At 57.0% G+C, this 16,035-nt stretch overlaps 1 protein-coding gene across 1 annotated transcript in view; it reads left to right on the forward strand.

Moving 5' to 3' along the window:
* The first annotated feature begins 37 nt into the window (after positions 1–37).
* The window catches only part of dcaf1 (ddb1 and cul4 associated factor 1), an 85,463-nt gene continuing 69,465 nt past the window's right edge, over positions 38–16,035 (forward strand). The window contains exon 1 of the mRNA XM_043708504.2: positions 38–112. The gene's annotated coding sequence lies outside the window, so the exon portion shown is untranslated. The remainder of the gene's footprint in view (positions 113–16,035) is intronic.

Below are 16,035 nucleotides of genomic sequence, written 5' to 3' on the forward strand. Positions count from 1 at the left end.
CGCACGCAGCGACGAGTTGACGTCGCCGCCGCCATTACTGGGAGCGCGGAACCGAGCGGAGCCTGGGGCCTGAGGCTGAGACAGACCGAGCTCACCGCCGCCCGATAGCCAGGTCAGTGAGAACCGTCCGGGAGGCCGGCCTTTGTGGAGTCGTGCCTCTGTGGGGCGGCTGGAGCAGCAGCAGGGGCGGCAGACGGTAACCACCCGCCCCCTCCGGCCGGGGGGGGGGGGAGGCGGAGCGAGGCCTCAGTGTAACCGGGGAGAGGGGGAGCCGCGGCTGGCTGTGGCTCACGCACTGGTCCCGGCCCCGGCCCCGGCAGACACGTGGGGCCACCGGAGAGGGCCGTGAGGGAGGGGAAGCTGAAGGGTGAGCAGAGCGTTGGCGGGGCAAAGTGGTGTAAGGAAGGGGGTGGCCCAGAGAGCGAGGGGGAAGATGGAGAGGAGGGGGATGAGGCTGGGGGGGGCGGGAAGGCTGCGGGGGTGTGCCAGGGGTGGGAGAGAGAGAGAGAGGCTGCGGGGGGTGCCTGGGGGGGAGGGAGAGAGAGAGAGAGAGGCTGCGGGGGGTGCCTGGGGGGGGGAGAGAGAGAGATAGAGGCTGCGGGGGGTGCCTGGGGGGGGGGGGGGAGAGAGAGAGAGAGGCTGCGGGGGGTGCCTGGGGGGGGGGGAGAGAGAGAGAGAGGCTGCGGGGGGTGCCTGGGGGGGGGAGAGAGAGAGAGAGAGGCTGCGGGGGGTGCCGGGGGGGGGGAGAGAGAGAGAGAGAGAGAGAGGCTGCGGGGGGTGCCTGGGGGGGGGGGGGGGGGAGAGAGAGAGAGAGAGAGAGGCTGCGGGGGCTGCCTGGGGGGGAGGGAGAGAGAGAGAGAGGCTGCGGGGGGTGCCTGGGGGGGAGGGAGAGAGAGAGAGAGAGGCTGCGGGGGGTGCCTGGGGGGGGGAGAGAGAGAGATAGAGGCTGCGGGGGGTGCCTGGGGGGGGGGGGGGAGAGAGAGAGAGAGGCTGCGGGGGGTGCCTGGGGGGGGGGGAGAGAGAGAGAGAGAGAGGCTGCGGGGGGTGCCTGGGGGGGGGAGAGAGAGAGAGAGAGGCTGCGGGGGGTGCCGGGGGGGGGGGAGAGAGAGAGAGAGAGAGAGAGGCTGCGGGGGGTGCCTGGGGGGGGGGGGGGGGGGAGAGAGAGAGAGAGAGAGAGGCTGCGGGGGCTGCCTGGGGGGGAGGGAGAGAGAGAGAGAGGCTGCGGGGGGTGCCTGGGGGGGAGGGAGAGAGAGAGAGAGAGGCTGCGGGGGGTGCCTGGGGGGGAGAGAGAGAGAGAGAGAGAGAGGCTGCGGGGGGTGCCTGGGGGGGGGGGGAGAGAGAGAGAGAGAGAGAGGCTGCGGGGGCTGCCTGGGGGGGAGGGAGAGAGAGAGAGAGGCTGCGGGGGGTGCCTGGGGGGGGGGGGGAGAGAGAGAGAGAGAGAGAGAGAGGCTGCGGGGGCTGCCTGGGGGGGAGGGAGAGAGAGAGAGAGGCTGCGGGGGGTGCCTGGGGGGGAGGGAGAGAGAGAGAGAGAGGCTGCGGGGGGTGCCTGGGGGGGAGGGAGAGAGAGAGAGAGAGGCTGCGGGGGGTGCCTGGGGGGGAGGGAGAGAGAGAGAGAGAGGCTGCGGGGGGTGCCTGGGGGGGAGGGAGAGAGAGAGAGAGAGAGGCTGCGGGGGGTGCCTGGGGGGGAGGGAGAGAGAGAGAGAGAGGCTGCGGGGGGTGCCTGGGGGGGAGGGAGAGAGAGAGAGAGAGGCTGCGGGGGGTGCCTGGGGGGGAGGGAGAGAGAGAGAGAGAGGCTGCGGGGGGTGCCTGGGGGGGAGGGAGAGAGAGAGAGAGGCTGCGGGGGGTGCCTGGGGGGGGGGGGAGAGAGGGGGAGAGAGGCTGCGGGGGGTGCCTGGGGGGGGGGGGAGAGAGGGGGAGAGAGAGGCTGCGGGGGGTGCCTGGGGGGGGGGGAGAGAGGGGGAGAGAGAGAGAGAGGCTGCGGGGGGTGCCTGGGGGGGAGGGAGAGAGAGAGAGAGAGAGGCTGCGGGGGGTGCCTGGGGGGGAGAGAGAGAGAGGCTGCGGGGGGTGCCTGGGGGAGAGAGAGAGAGAGAGAGGCTGCGGGGGGTGCCTGGGGGAGAGAGAGAGAGAGAGAGAGGCTGCGGGGGGTGCCTGGGGGAGAGAGAGAGAGAGGCTGCGGGGGGTGCCTGGGGGAGAGAGAGAGAGAGGCTGCGGGGGGTGCCTGGGGGAGAGAGAGAGAGAGGCTGCGGGGGGTGCCTGGGGGAGAGAGAGAGAGAGGCTGCGGGGGGTGCCTGGGGGAGAGAGAGAGAGAGGCTGCGGGGGGTGCCTGGGGGGGAGGGAGAGAGAGAGATAGAGGCTGCGGGGGGTGCCTGGGGGGGAGAGAGAGAGAGAGGCTGCGGGGGGTGCCTGGGGGGGAGAGAGAGAGAGAGAGAGGCTGCGGGGGGTGCCTGGGGGGGAGAGAGAGAGAGAGAGAGGCTGCGGGGGGTGCCTGGGGGGGAGAGAGAGAGAGGCTGCGGGGGGTGCCTGGGGAAGAGAGAGAGAGAGAGAGGCTGCGGGGGGTGCCTGGGGGGGAGGGAGAGAGAGAGACTGCGGGGGGTGCCTGGGGGGGAGGGAGAGAGAGAGAGAGGCTGCGGGGGGTGCCTGGGGGGGGGGGGAGAGAGGGGGAGAGAGAGGCTGCGGGGGGTGCCTGGGGGGGGGGGGAGAGAGAGGCTGCGGGGGGTGCCTGGGGGGGGGGGGGAGAGAGGGGGAGAGAGAGAGAGAGAGGCTGCGGGGGGTGCCTGGGGGGGAGGGAGAGAGAGAGAGAGAGAGGCTGCGGGGGGTGCCTGGGGGGGAGGGAGAGAGAGAGAGAGAGAGGCTGCGGGGGGTGCCTGGGGGGGAGGGAGAGAGAGAGAGAGAGAGGCTGCGGGGGGTGCCTGGGGGGGAGGGAGAGAGAGAGAGAGGCTGCGGGGGGTGCCTGGGGGGGAGGGAGAGAGAGAGAGAGAGAGAGGCTGCGGGGGGTGCCTGGGGGGGAGGGAGAGAGAGAGAGAGGCTGCGGGGGGTGCCTGGGGGGGAGGGAGAGAGAGAGGCTGCGGGGGGTGCCTGGGGGGGAGGGAGAGAGAGAGAGAGGCTGCGGGGGGTGCCTGGGGGGGAGGGAGAGAGAGAGAGAGGCTGCGGGGGGTGCCTGGGGGGGAGGGAGAGAGAGAGAGAGAGAGAGGCTGCGGGGGGGTGCCTGGGGGTGAGGGAGAGAGAGAGAGAGAGAGAGAGAGGCTGCGGGGGGGTGCCTGGGGGGGAGGGAGCTGAGAGAGAGAGGCTGCGGGGGGTGCCTGGGGGGGAGGGAGAGAGAGGCTGCGGGGGGTGCCTGGGGGGGAGGGAGAGAGGCTGCGGGGGGTGCCTGGGGGGGAGGGAGAGAGGCTGCGGGGGGTGCCTGGGGGGGAGGGAGAGAGGCTGCGGGGGGTGCCTGGGGGGGGGAGAGAGAGAGAGGCTGCGGGGGGTGCCTGGGGGGGGGAGAGAGAGAGGCTGCGGGGGGTGCCTGGGGGGGGGAGAGAGAGAGAGAGAGAGAGGGAGGCTGCGGGGGGTGCCTGGGGGGGGGAGAGAGAGAGAGAGAGAGAGGGAGGCTGCGGGGGGTGCCTGGGGGGGAGAGAGAGAGAGAGAGGGAGGCTGCGGGGGGTGCCGGGGGGGGAGAGAGAGAGGCTGCGGGGGGTGCCGGGGGGGGAGAGAGAGAGAGAGGCTGCGGGGGGTGCCGGGCTGGGGGGGGGGAGAGGGAGGCTGCAGGGGGTGCCAGGGGGGAGGGAGGGTGGGTGTGGGGGGTGGCGCCTGGTGGGGAGGGGGGGTCGATGCCTGGGGCTGTGGGGGTGGGGAGGGAGGCTGTGGGGGGAGGGATGCCTTGGGGGTGGGGAGGGAGGCTGCGGGGGGTGGGGGATGCCTGTGGGGTGGGGCGGGAGGCTGCGGGGGGGGCTGTGGGGGGTGGGGGATGCCTGGGTGGGGGGGGGGGGAGGCTGCGGGGGACGGAGGTGGTGGGGGGAGGGGGTGGTGGAGGAGGCTGCGGGGAATGGAGGTGGTGGGGGGTGGGGGTGGGGGAGGAGGCTGCGGGGGATGGAGGTGGTGCGGGGAGGGGTTGGGGGAGGAGGCTGCGGGGGATGGAGGTGGTGCGGGGAGGCTGCGGGGGGGGAGGCTGCGGGGGGTGGGGGGGAGGCAGCGGGAGAGGCGGCGGGGGGTGGGGGACGCCTGGGGGGGTGGGGTGGGAGGCTGCGGGGCGTGGGGGACGCCTGGAGGGGTGTGGGTGGAGGCTGCGGGGCGTGGGGGTGAGGCTGCCGGGGGTAGGCGACGCCTGGGGGGGGAAGGCGGCGGGGGATGGGGGACGCCTGGGGGGGGGAGGCTGCGGGGCATGGGGGTGGGGGACGCGGGGGTGGGGCCGGAGGCTGTGGGAGGTGGGGTGTGCCGTGGGGGTGGGGAGGGAGGCTGGGGGGTGGTGGTGGGGAGGGAGGCTGCGAGGGCTGGGGGATGCCTGGGTGGGAATGGCGGCGGTGGGGGGGAGGCTGCGGGGAGTGGGGCGGGGAGGCTGCGGGGGGTGGGGGATACCTGGGGGGCGAGGCTGGGGGGGTAGTCTGCGGGGGATGGTGGGGGAGGCTGCGGGCGGGGGGTGGGGGATGCCTGGGGGGGAGGCTGCGGGGGGTGGGGGATGCCTGGGGGGGAGGCTGCGGGGGGTGGGGAGGCTGCGGTGTGTGGGTGTGCCTGGGGGGGAGGCTGTGGGGGGTGAGGGATGCCTGGGGCTGGGGGGGGTGGGGAGGGATGCTTTGGGGGGTGGGGGTGGGGACGGATGCTGCAGGGGGTGGGGGACGCCTGTGGGGATGGGGGACGGAGGCTGCGGGGGGTGGGGGTTGCCTGTGGGGTGGGGGTGGAGGATGCGGGGGGAGGGGGATGCCTGGGGAGGGAGGCATGTGGGGTGAGGGGGATGCCTGGGGAGTCGGGGATGCCTGGGCTGCGGGGGGGTGGAGGGTGGGGGATGCCTGGGGGGTGGGGAGGGAGGCTGCAGGGGTGGGAGTGGGGGATACCTGGGGGCGAGGGTCCGGAGGAGGCGGGGGTTGATCCGAGGGGGCGAGGGTCCGGAGGAGGCGGGGGTTGATCCGAGGGTCCGGAGGAGGCGGGGGTTGATCCGAGGGTCCGGAGGAGGCGGGGGTTGATCCGAGGGGGCGAGGGTCCGGAGGAGGCGGGGGTTGATCCGAGGGGGCGAGGGTCCGGAGGTGTCGGGGGCGGGGTTGATCCGAGGGTCCGGAGGTGTCGGGGGCGGGGTTGATCCGAGGGTCCGGAGGTGTCGGGGGCGGGGTTGATACGAGGGTCCGAGGGAACGGAGGTGTCGGGGGCGGGGTTGATCCGAGGGGGCGAGGGTCCGGACGTGTCGGGGGCGGGGTTGATCCGAGGGGGCGAGGGTCTGGAGGTGTCGGGGCGGGGTTGATCCGAGGGGGCGAGGGTCTGGAGGTGTCGGGGCGGGGTTGATCCGAGAGGGCGAGGGTCCGGAGGTGTCGGGGGCGGGGTTGATCCGAGGGGGCGAGGGTCTGGAGGTGTCGGGGCGGGGTTGATCCGAGGGGGCGAGGGTCTGGAGGTGTCGGGGCGGGGTTGATCCGAGGGGGCGAGGGTCCGGAGGTGTCGAGGGGGGGGGGGTTGGTCCGAGGGGGCGAGGGTCTTGGGGGTGGGGGGGGGTTGGTCCGAGGGGGCGAGGGTCTTGGGGGTGGGGGGGGGGTTGGTCCGAGGGGGCGAGGGTCTTGGGGGTGGGGTGGGGTTGGTCCGAGGGGGCGAGGGTCTTGGGGGGCAGGGGTCCCGGAGGTGTCGGTGTGGGGGGTGGGCGGGTCCGGAGGTGTCGGTGAGGGGGTTGGTCCGAGGGGGCGAGGGTCCGGAGGTGTCGGGGCGGGGTTGGTCCGATGGGCGAGGGTCCGGAGGTGTCGGGGGCGGGGTTGGTCCGAGGGGCGAGGGTCCGGAGGTGTCGGGGGCGGGGTTGATCCGAGGGGCCGGAGGTGTCGGGGGCGGGGTTGATCCGAGGGTCCGGAGGTGTCGGGGGCGGGGTTGATCCGAGGGTACGGAGGTGTCGGGGTCGGGGTTGATCCGAGGGTACGGAGGTGTCGGGGTCGGGGTTGATCCGAGAGGGCGAGGGTACGGAGGTGTCGGGGTCGGGGTTGATCCGAGAGGGCGAGGGTACGGAGGGGTCGGGGTTGATCCGAGAGGGCGAGGGTCTGGAGGTGTCGGGGCGGTGTTGATCCGAGGGGGCGAGGGTCCGGAGGTGTCGGGGGGGGGGGGGGGTTGGTCCGAGGGGGCGAGGGTCTTGGGGGTGGGGGGGGTTGGTCCGAGGGGGCGAGGGTCTTGGGGGTGGGGGGGGTTGGTCCGAGGGGCCGAGGGTCTTGGGGGGGGGGGGTCCCGGAGGTGTCGGTGGGGGGGGGGGGGGGTCCGGAGGGGTCGGTGAGGGGGTTGTTCCGAGGGGGCGAGGGTCCGGAGGTGTCGGGGGCGGGGGGGGTTGATCCGAGGGTCCGGAGGTGTCGGGGGGGTGGGTGTTGGTCCGATGGGCCAGGGTTCGGGGGGGGGGGGGTTGGTCCGAGGGGGCGAGGGTCTGGGGGGTGGTCTGGAGGTGTCGGTGGGGGGGGCGGCGGGTTGGTCCGAGAGGGCGCAGGTCCGGAGGTGTCGGTGAGGGGGTTGGTCCGAGGGGGCGAGGGTCCGGAGGTGTCGGGTGGGGGGGGGTTTGCTCCGAGGGGGCGAGGGTTACGGAGGAGGCCGGCGGGGTTTGCTCCGAGAGGGCGAGAGTCCGAAGGAGGCATGGGGTGTTGCTCCGAGGGTTCGGGAGGGAGCAGGATGGGGTGGGGGGGGTGTGGGGGGGTGAGTGTCAAGAGCGGGGTGAGGTGTCGAGGGTCGGGAGGGGGCGAGGCTCAAGAGGGGTTTGGTGGTGGGGGGTCAAGAGGGGTCCGGAGAGAGCGGGCGGGGGCGGCAGTCTGGAGACTACTACCCTGTCTCTCGTCTCACCCCTGCAAACCCGCGTCTCAGAGGTGAGCCTACTGGGGCTGGTGGAGAGTGGGGGTGGGAGGTGGCGTAAAGAAGGCTCCATTGTCTTCAGTGCAATTTGTTAACATCTAACCTCATCTAAACTTTACATCTATCAGTCGACAAGATGGCAAAGTTTATTTAATCCCCACTTTTTTTTGGAATATTTTTAACGAGGTACCTTGAGCTGATGGGTTGCATCTTAAAAGTTTTAGAAGAAGTAGCTACAGTGTGTGGATGCGGTATACACTAGCATTTTTTATGATACTGTAGCCAAGTTTGTGGATGACACAAAATAGGTACGAAGGCAAGTCTACAGAAGGATGCAGAGATATTAAATGAGTGGGCAAAAGAGTTGGCAGATGGAATAAGATGTGGGAAAATGTGAAGTTGTGCACTCTGGCCGGATGCATAGAGAAGCTGAATGTAATTCAAGTGTAGAAAGCAGCTATGCAGTGGGATTTGGGGTCCTTAAAGGGTCCATGAATCACAAAATGCTAACATCCGAGTTGAGTGGGTAACAGGAAAGGCGAAGGGCATGTTAGATTTTGTTTCAAAGAAATATAAAAATTGGAAGGAATTTTCTCATGAGGATATGTTGGAAGTATTTAGCCCTGTACTTGAGTTTAGCAGAATGAGAGGAGACCTCATTGAAACCCACAAGATTCTGTCAGGGGTTCTAACGGACTCTTATCTTGTCAGTTATGCGAGAGCCATGGGCAAAGGCACAAAGCCGGAAGCAGGGGTTGTCAATTTGAGGCAGATGAGGTCTTTTTTTTCTCGGAGGATAATAACTCTAGGATTCTTCACTGTAGAATCTATTGAGGCTGGGGTAGACAGAATTTTAATCAATATGGTTTCTGTAGATAAGTAGGATCATAAGAACTGTTATTTACATAAATAGTCATAGAGATGTACAGCATGGAAACAGACCCTTCGGTCCAACCCGTCCATGCTGACCAGATAACCCAACCCAATCTAGTCCCACCTGACAGCGCCCGGCCCATATCCCTCCAAACCCTTCCTATTCATATACCCATCCAGATGCCTCTTAATTGTACCAGCCTCCACCACTTACTCTGGCAGCTCATTCCATACATGTACCACCCTCTGCATGAAAAAGTTGCCCCTTAGGTCTCTTTTATATCTTTCCCCTCTCACCCTTGCCTTTCCAAATGCATGTACATCCTGTCCCTCAGGATTCCCTCCGACAACTTGTCCACCACCGAGGTCAGGCCCACCTGTCTATAGTTCCCTGGCTTGTCTTTACTGCCCTTCTTAAACAGTGATTTGGATGCGAGCATAAGAGATACAGTTAGTAAGTTTGCAGATGATACCAAAGTTGGAGGTGTAGTGGACAGCGTAGAGGGTTACCTCAGATTACAACAGGATCTGGACCAGATGGACCAATGGGCTGAGAAGTGGCAGATGGAGTTTAATTCGAGGTAAATGCGAGGTGCTGCATTTTGGGAAAGCAAATCTTAGCAGGACTTATACACTTAATGGTAAGGTCCTAGGGAGTATTGCTGAACAAAGAGACCTTGGAGTGCAGGTTCATAGCTCCTTGAAACTGGAATCACAGGTAGATAGGATAGTGAAGAAGGCGTTTGGTATGCTTTCCTTTATTGGTCAGAGTATTGAGTACAGGAGTTGGGAGGTCATGTTGCGGCTGTACAGGACCTTGATTAGGCCACTGTTGGAATATTGCGTGCAATTCTGGTCTCCTTCCTATCGGAAAGATGTTGTGAAACTTGAAAGGGTTCAGAAAAGATTTACAAGGACGTTGCCACGGTTGGAGGATCTGAGCTACAGGGAGAGGCTGAACAGACTGGGGCTGTTTTCCCTGGAGCGTCGGAGGCTATGGGGTGACCTTATAGAGGTTTACAAAATTGTGAGGGACCTGGATAGGATAAATAGACAAAGTCTCTTCCCTGGAGTTAGGAAGCCCAGAACTAGAGGGCATAAGTTTAGGGTGTGAGGGGAAAGATGTAAAAGAGACTTAAGGGTCAACGTTTTCACACAGAGGGTGGTATGTGTATGGAATGAGCTGCCAGAGGATGTGGTGGAGGCTGGTACAATTGCAACATTTAAAAGGCATTTGGATGGGTATATGAATAGGAAGGGTTTGGAGGGATATGGGCCGAGTGCTGGCAGGTGGGACTTGATTGGGCTGGGGTATCTGATCGGCATGGACGGGTTGGACCGAAGGGTCTTTTTCCATGCTGTACATCACTGACTGTATAACCCCTGCTTCACCATGTAGTCTGATCATGGGTGATTTCGTCTTGGCCTGAACTCCACTTTCCTGCTCATTCCCCATAACTCTAACCCATTACTAATTAAAGCTGTGTCTATCTCTTTAAATTTATTCCGTATCCAGATATTCACTGCATTCTGGGACAGTAAATTCCACAGATACATGACTCTTCTAGAGAAGTTTTAAATCTGCTACTCGTTAGCCTAAGACTTTGCATTCTAGTTTGCCCCACAAGGGGAAACTATTAGATCTCTTCACATCCTTTTTAAACTCTAAACTGTTCAATTTCTCCTCAAGACCAGCCATGTAACTGATCTAGAGATAAACTCCAACATCCTTCCTCAAGTACAGGTACCATAGCTATATGCAGATGTGGTCTCTCAAATACCATATACAGTTATAAACAAAATTTACTTACTTTTGTACTCCATTACTTAAGTAATAAAATGCTGAAATTCCATTTGCCTTTCTTATTACCTACTGTAACCGCAGACAAACTTCCTTCAATTCATGCACAAGGACTTCCAGATCCCTCAGCACTGAAGCATTCTCAAGTTTATCTCCATGCTTATCCACATTGAACTCCATCTGCCAAACTTTGGCCCATTCCCTAAGTTTGTCACTATGTAAACTTAGTTGCTCTTTGCCGAGTTGAGGATGATCTGATCAACCAGCATCTCGTTGAATGTTGGAGCAGACTTGATGCTCTATTTTTGCTCCTGCATCATATGGATGTGCTGCCGCAGTTGAGTGTGTGGGAGGGGGGGGGTGATTGGGATTGGAATGGGGAAGAGATGGTGAGGATAGAGAGAAGCCTGCACGTCTGGTAAAGGGGAAGGGAGGAGGTGACAGTCTGAGGGTCGTAACTTGTGGAAATTCTTAGTGCAAGAGGAATATGTGACGTACTGAACAATGGTGTGTCTTGAGTTGGGAGATCAGCAAAAATCAGGTGTGCAGTTTGGCCAACTGGTGCAGGAGATGCTGTGGTTAAAGTAACTTGCTCTATGCAATGTTTTGTTGTGAAGTTGAACCCAATTAAACTAACTTTATGGTTGTGGCAATTGTAAAGGTGCTCACCTTTTCACTAATATGTCATCTGTTGATTTTTTTTAAATGAAATTTGACTGAGTAAACTTAAGTGACATGTGATACACCCATGCTGTTAAGTTGTCTGGCAGTCAAGATGAGGCATCAGCCATCTGTGTCCCATTGAGGGTATGTGGTAGTGACTGAAATGAGCTTCTGAAATTGTTTAGCACTGAGCCCTAAAATCTGGATAAGCCACCTTGTCACTTCACAGAAGGAAAATTCAAAAGTCAACTGTTTTCCTGTGCCTTTATGTCGGTAGACAAGAGATGAAAAGTGGAGAGCCTTGCCACAAGATGTTGGAAGTGACCCAGTAGGCGGATCTGTGCCAAGTGACAAAAAGCACTTTAGCTCCAGTATGCTTAATTTCAGTCTGCATTGTAGCTTCAAGCAAGCTTAGTGAAATGTAGCAAGTATATAAAATGAAAGGGAGTTGGTGATTTGAAGCTGCAGTTTACAAGCAGCACTGGAATTGCTGTCCATGCCCCTTTAAGAATGTAGCCTTTTGTTTTGATCAGGCTCTTGGGGAGTAGACAGTTGCTTGTTGAACTATCTAATGAATGAAGAATTTCCCGCGAGCCTTGCTTTTGTTAAATCCCGGCGGGCACTGGCAACAATTATGTATATGCTGTGCCCTGTGATGTGTTAGCTTTGCCTTGACAGAAATTACACATAATGCAGAGGAGATTAGCTTGTGGCAACGCTGCAGTGCTGGCAATAAGATGCACACACTAAGCTATCTAGACACCTCTGTTCTTTAGTCCTTGATATTGTGACCACTCATCCTCTAGATTGCATAGGAGCATGAATAGTTTAGCCTTATAGACCAGAACATTTTGGGAGTCTGTTCTCCATGTTTTACATTATCTGATCTCTGGAAGGAACATTATCCAGTTTTCCAGCTCCTGATTTCTGCGAGAAGTGCCCATTTGTGCATGTGAGAGAACTTTGGATTGCAATTGTGATGTTCCCACAATTGAATACACTGAGTATTAACACTATCACTTGGGACCCATGGAACTGAATTCCTCTCAGGGCCTTCAAGGGAAGCATGGAAGATTCTAATAAGATGGATCAGATTTGATGTGGTCACTAAGAGTGTATTAAATGGCTGCTCAGTGTTGTACTTTTTGCATTAGATTAATTTACTCTGCCATGAGATGAGATTAGCCTTTAAATTAAACAAGTAAAAGATAGTTTGACTTGCTTGCATGCAGACAGAGGGGCCTGGCTGCAGAGATAAACTTAGAGTTGAATACGTAGCTGACAAAGAAAAGACATTTGTTACAGGGTTATAAGCAGTTTTGTGATGTTTCATAGACACTTGGGTGACCAAAGTGACTGGAGCGATCTTTTCTGAACGTGTACGTGGTTGTGTTCTTGTAATGTGCATCTAGCAGCTACAGAAATCTGCGTGTGGTTTTTATTTGGCTAATTCAGGGCTTCCTGTGCTTTGAATGTGCTCGTGACCAGAAGTGATGTTGCGCAATAGCTGCACACTTCAAGATAGTATCTGGAACTGTATACAAATGCACCTGTTCATGTACTCTCTTTCATGCAGTGTGCATGCCTAAAACCTTGTGCCTTGTTGATTCTGCAATGACTGGAGAGCTGCAATGATGCTAAGGAAGTAAGGGATGTTACAACAGGAATGGCACTTGAAGTGAGGACATTAAAAATATACAATTTTAAAGAGAAAAACATTAAAAGGAGAGATTTAAAAGAAAGATCTGTATAGCATAAAACCTGATCAATTGCAGGTAGCTATTAATGAAATAACCTTATCACCAAAAATAGAGGCCCCCATGCAGCAAAATGCTCAGATCCTGCAAGCATATATATGTCCTCTCCAATTAAAGCAATTTGTGCATTAATGTGTACAGTGCATGCAAAATATCCTAGAATACAATCTGACTAAACATATAATACCTGAGATTCAACAGTTAAGTTTGCACACTTGTTTTTACTCTAACCAATATTCAGACCAACTTGTTGAGTCTCCGATATTAATTGTTTAGACAGACTGTATTCTAGGATATTTTGCATGTAAATTATTGAAGTAGCATCAGTCAAAAGTATTTTGACTGATGCTACTTCAGTAATTTATATGTACGAATGTTTTGTCTGAGAACTTTTGACTAGAATAGTTTTAACGAATGTATCATATTCTCCGGCTTCTTTCTCTTTCTGTCTTTGTTTTCAAACAAAAAATCTGGGTTTTAAAGTCTAACAATGACCATAATAACATCATTGTCATAAAAACCTGTCTGGTTCACTACTGTCCTTCAGAAATGGAACTCTGCTGTCCTATTTGGACATGTGATTTCAGACTTGTACCAATGTGATAGACTCTGAGCTGTCCTCAAATGACCGAGCAAGCCCCTCAGTTGTAACAAACTATTTAAAAATTATCAAGAGTGAGCTGGGGTGGAACATCTTGCACTGATCTAGGCATTGCAAGTTACAAAGGCAAACTCAACGCTGGCCATCCTGCACAAACCTACTAATATCTGGCAGGAGAAAGTGAGGTCTGCAGATGCTGGAAATCACAGCTGAAAATGTGTTGCTGGAAAAGCGCAGCAGGTCAGGCAGCATCCAGGGAACAGGAGAATCGACGTTTCGGGCATAAGCCCTTCTTCAGGAATGAATGAAGAAGGGCTTATGACCGAAACGTCGATTCTCCTGTTCCCTGGATGCTGCCTGACCTGCGCTTTTCCAGTAACACATTTTCAGCTACTAATACCTGGCATCTAGTATCAAAATTGGGAGGGTAGTTTCAATAGAGCTGTCTCAGATTAGTCAAGCAACAGGCTTGTACAGTTGTACTGTCAAATCGTATTTTGCACACAAGGTTCCAGACTGCAACAACAGCACCACCCCATCCCTGCTTATGCCCTTTCCCACTGGCAGGACAGGATACAGTTGGAAGGGTGTTACCCTGGGAATCCTCACCATTGACTACACCCATAAGATCTCATGGCATTAGGTCAATCATGGGTGAGGAAGCACTGAGGGTGGCAAGGGCAGAGAATGAATTCTGTTTGGGGGAACTTCAATGTCCATCACCAAGAGTGGCTCAGAACCACCACTACTGGTCAAGTCCTGATGAAATCTGCTAGACTGCTATTGCTGTAGGGAGTGAGAGAACAAGAGAGAAATGTATTTGACCAGCTCCTCAACAATTGGCCTGTCACGTGCATCTATCCACGACAATATCAATAGCAGTGGAGACAAAGTCCTATCTTCACATTTAGGATACCCTCTGTCATGGAGTGTGGCATTTTAATTTAGTTAAATGGGACAGACTGCAAACAGATCTAGCAATTCAAGCTTGGTCATCCATGAGGCAATGTGATCCATCAGCAGCAGAGTAGTACACAACTTGCAATCTCAAGGTCTATCATCACCATCAAACCAGGTAGCAGCACTGATTCAGTGGAGAGTTCAGGAGGGAATGAGTTCAATGGGAGTGCAGGACAGCACCATGTATACCTAAAAATGAAGTGTCAACTTGGTAAAGCCAGAACATGGTTACTTAAATACTGAAAAGCCTAAGCAGGAAATGATAAACAGAGCAAAATGATTCCTCAACCAATAGTCAGATCTAAGCTGTGCAGTCCTGCCACATCCAGTTGTTGGTAGAAAATTATGCAACTAACTGGAGAAGACTTCACAAATATCTCGATCCTCAATGATGGGGAATCCTAGCACCTTGGTCCAAAAGATAAGGAGCCAAGAGTGGTAAATGGATGATTCATCTTGGAGCCTCCTGTGGAGGTCCCTAGCATCACAGATGCAGTCTTTCAGCCAGTTTTAATCATGCTATGTGATACCTACCATCTACCCAATAATGCGAAAAATTGCCCAGGTATGTCCTGTACACATACAATAAGACAAATCCAACCAGCCAATTACCACCGCATCAGTTATTATCAGTGGTGGAAGAGGTCATCAAAAGTTCTGTCAAACAACACTTGCTTCGCAATGAGCTGATCACTAACACTCAGTTATACTCTGTCAGGGCAACTCTGCATCTCAATACAGTCTTGGTTCAAACATGAATAAATGAGCTAAACTCTAGAGCTGAGGTAAAGGTCTTTTGTGGTACAGTGGTATCTCGGAAGAAGAAGGTCTAGAATGTGTAATAACATCCCTAAACAGATTGAGAAAACATCAGAGGTGTGAGTGACTGCCCTTGATGTCAATGCAGCATTTGACTGAATGTGACATCATTTAGTCCTAGCAAAACTACTGTCAATGGGAATCATGTAAAACTATCCACTGGTTGAAATCATGTCGAGCACAAACAAAGATGATTGTCATTGTCAGAGGTTAGTGGTTGTACCCCAGGACATCTCTGTAGAAGTTCCTCTGGATAGTATTCTAGGCTCAATCATTTTGAGCTTCCCTCCATCACAGGGTTAGAAGCCAGGATGTGCAATCATCCATGAACAATGTTCAGCACCTTTCAAGACTCATCATACTGAAACATTTCAGATCCAAATACAGCAAGCCGTGGACAGTATCCAGGTTAAGGGCGGCACGGTGACTCAGTGGTTAACACTGCTAGCTTACAGTGCTAGGGATCTGGGTTCGATTCCAGCCTCTGGCCACTGTCTGGAGTTTGCACATTCTCCACGTGTCTGCGTGGGTTTCCTCCCACAGTCCAAAGATGTGCAGGTTAGGTGAATTGGTCATGCTAAAATTGCCTGTAGAGTTGGATGCATTAGTTTGAGAGAATGGGTCTGGGTGGGTTACTCTTCAGAGGGTCGGTGTGGACTAGTTGGGCAGAACGGCCTGTTTCCACACTGTAGGTAATCTAATCTAAAGTGGCAAATAACTACAGGAATTGCAAAACCTGCGCCCACACCACCTCCCTCACCGCCATCCAAGGCCCCAAAGGAGCCTTCTAAATCCATTAAAGTTTCACCTGCACATCCACCAATATCATTTATTGTATCCGTTGCTCCCGATGCGGTCTTCTCTACGTTGGGGAGACTGGACACCTCCTAGCAGAGTGCTTTAGGGAACTTCTCCAGGACACCTGCACTAATCAACCCCGCTGCCCTGTGGCCCAACATTTCAGCTCCCCCTCCCACTCTGCCGAGGACATGGAGGTCCTGGGCCTCCTCCACCGCCACTCCTTCACCACCTGACACCTGGAGGAAGAACGCCTCATCTTCCCCCTCGGAACACTTCAACCCCAGAGCATCAATGTGGATTTCACCAGTTTCCTCATTTCCCCTTCCCCCACCTCACCCCAACTCCAACCTTCCAACTCAGCACAGTCCCCATGACCTGTCCTACCTGCCTATCTTCCTTTCCACCTATCCACCCAACCCTCTCTGACCTATCGTCTTCATCCCCACCCCCATTCACCCATTGTATTCTTTGCTACCTTCCCCCACCCTCCTCTCTGACCTATCACCTCCAACCCCACCCCCATTCACCTATTGTACTCTATGCTACTTTCTCCCCACTCCCCTCTCTTTTATCCCTCCACTCTGCAGGCACCCTGCCTCTATTCCTGATGAAGGGCTTTTGCCCAAAACATCGATTTTCCTGCTCCTCGGATGCTGCCTGACCTGCTGTGCTTTTCCAGCACCACTCTAATCCAGACCACATTTACTTCTTCCATCATTGAAACTCAATAGCAGTGTATACCATCAACAGGATAAGCTCAGTAATTCACCAAG

Source organism: Chiloscyllium plagiosum, unplaced genomic scaffold (genome assembly GCF_037043375.1).
Source record: "Chiloscyllium plagiosum isolate Xiang-an unplaced genomic scaffold, Cpla_swu_hap1 HiC_scaffold_14, whole genome shotgun sequence".
Lineage (NCBI taxonomy): Eukaryota > Metazoa > Chordata > Chondrichthyes > Orectolobiformes > Hemiscylliidae > Chiloscyllium > Chiloscyllium plagiosum.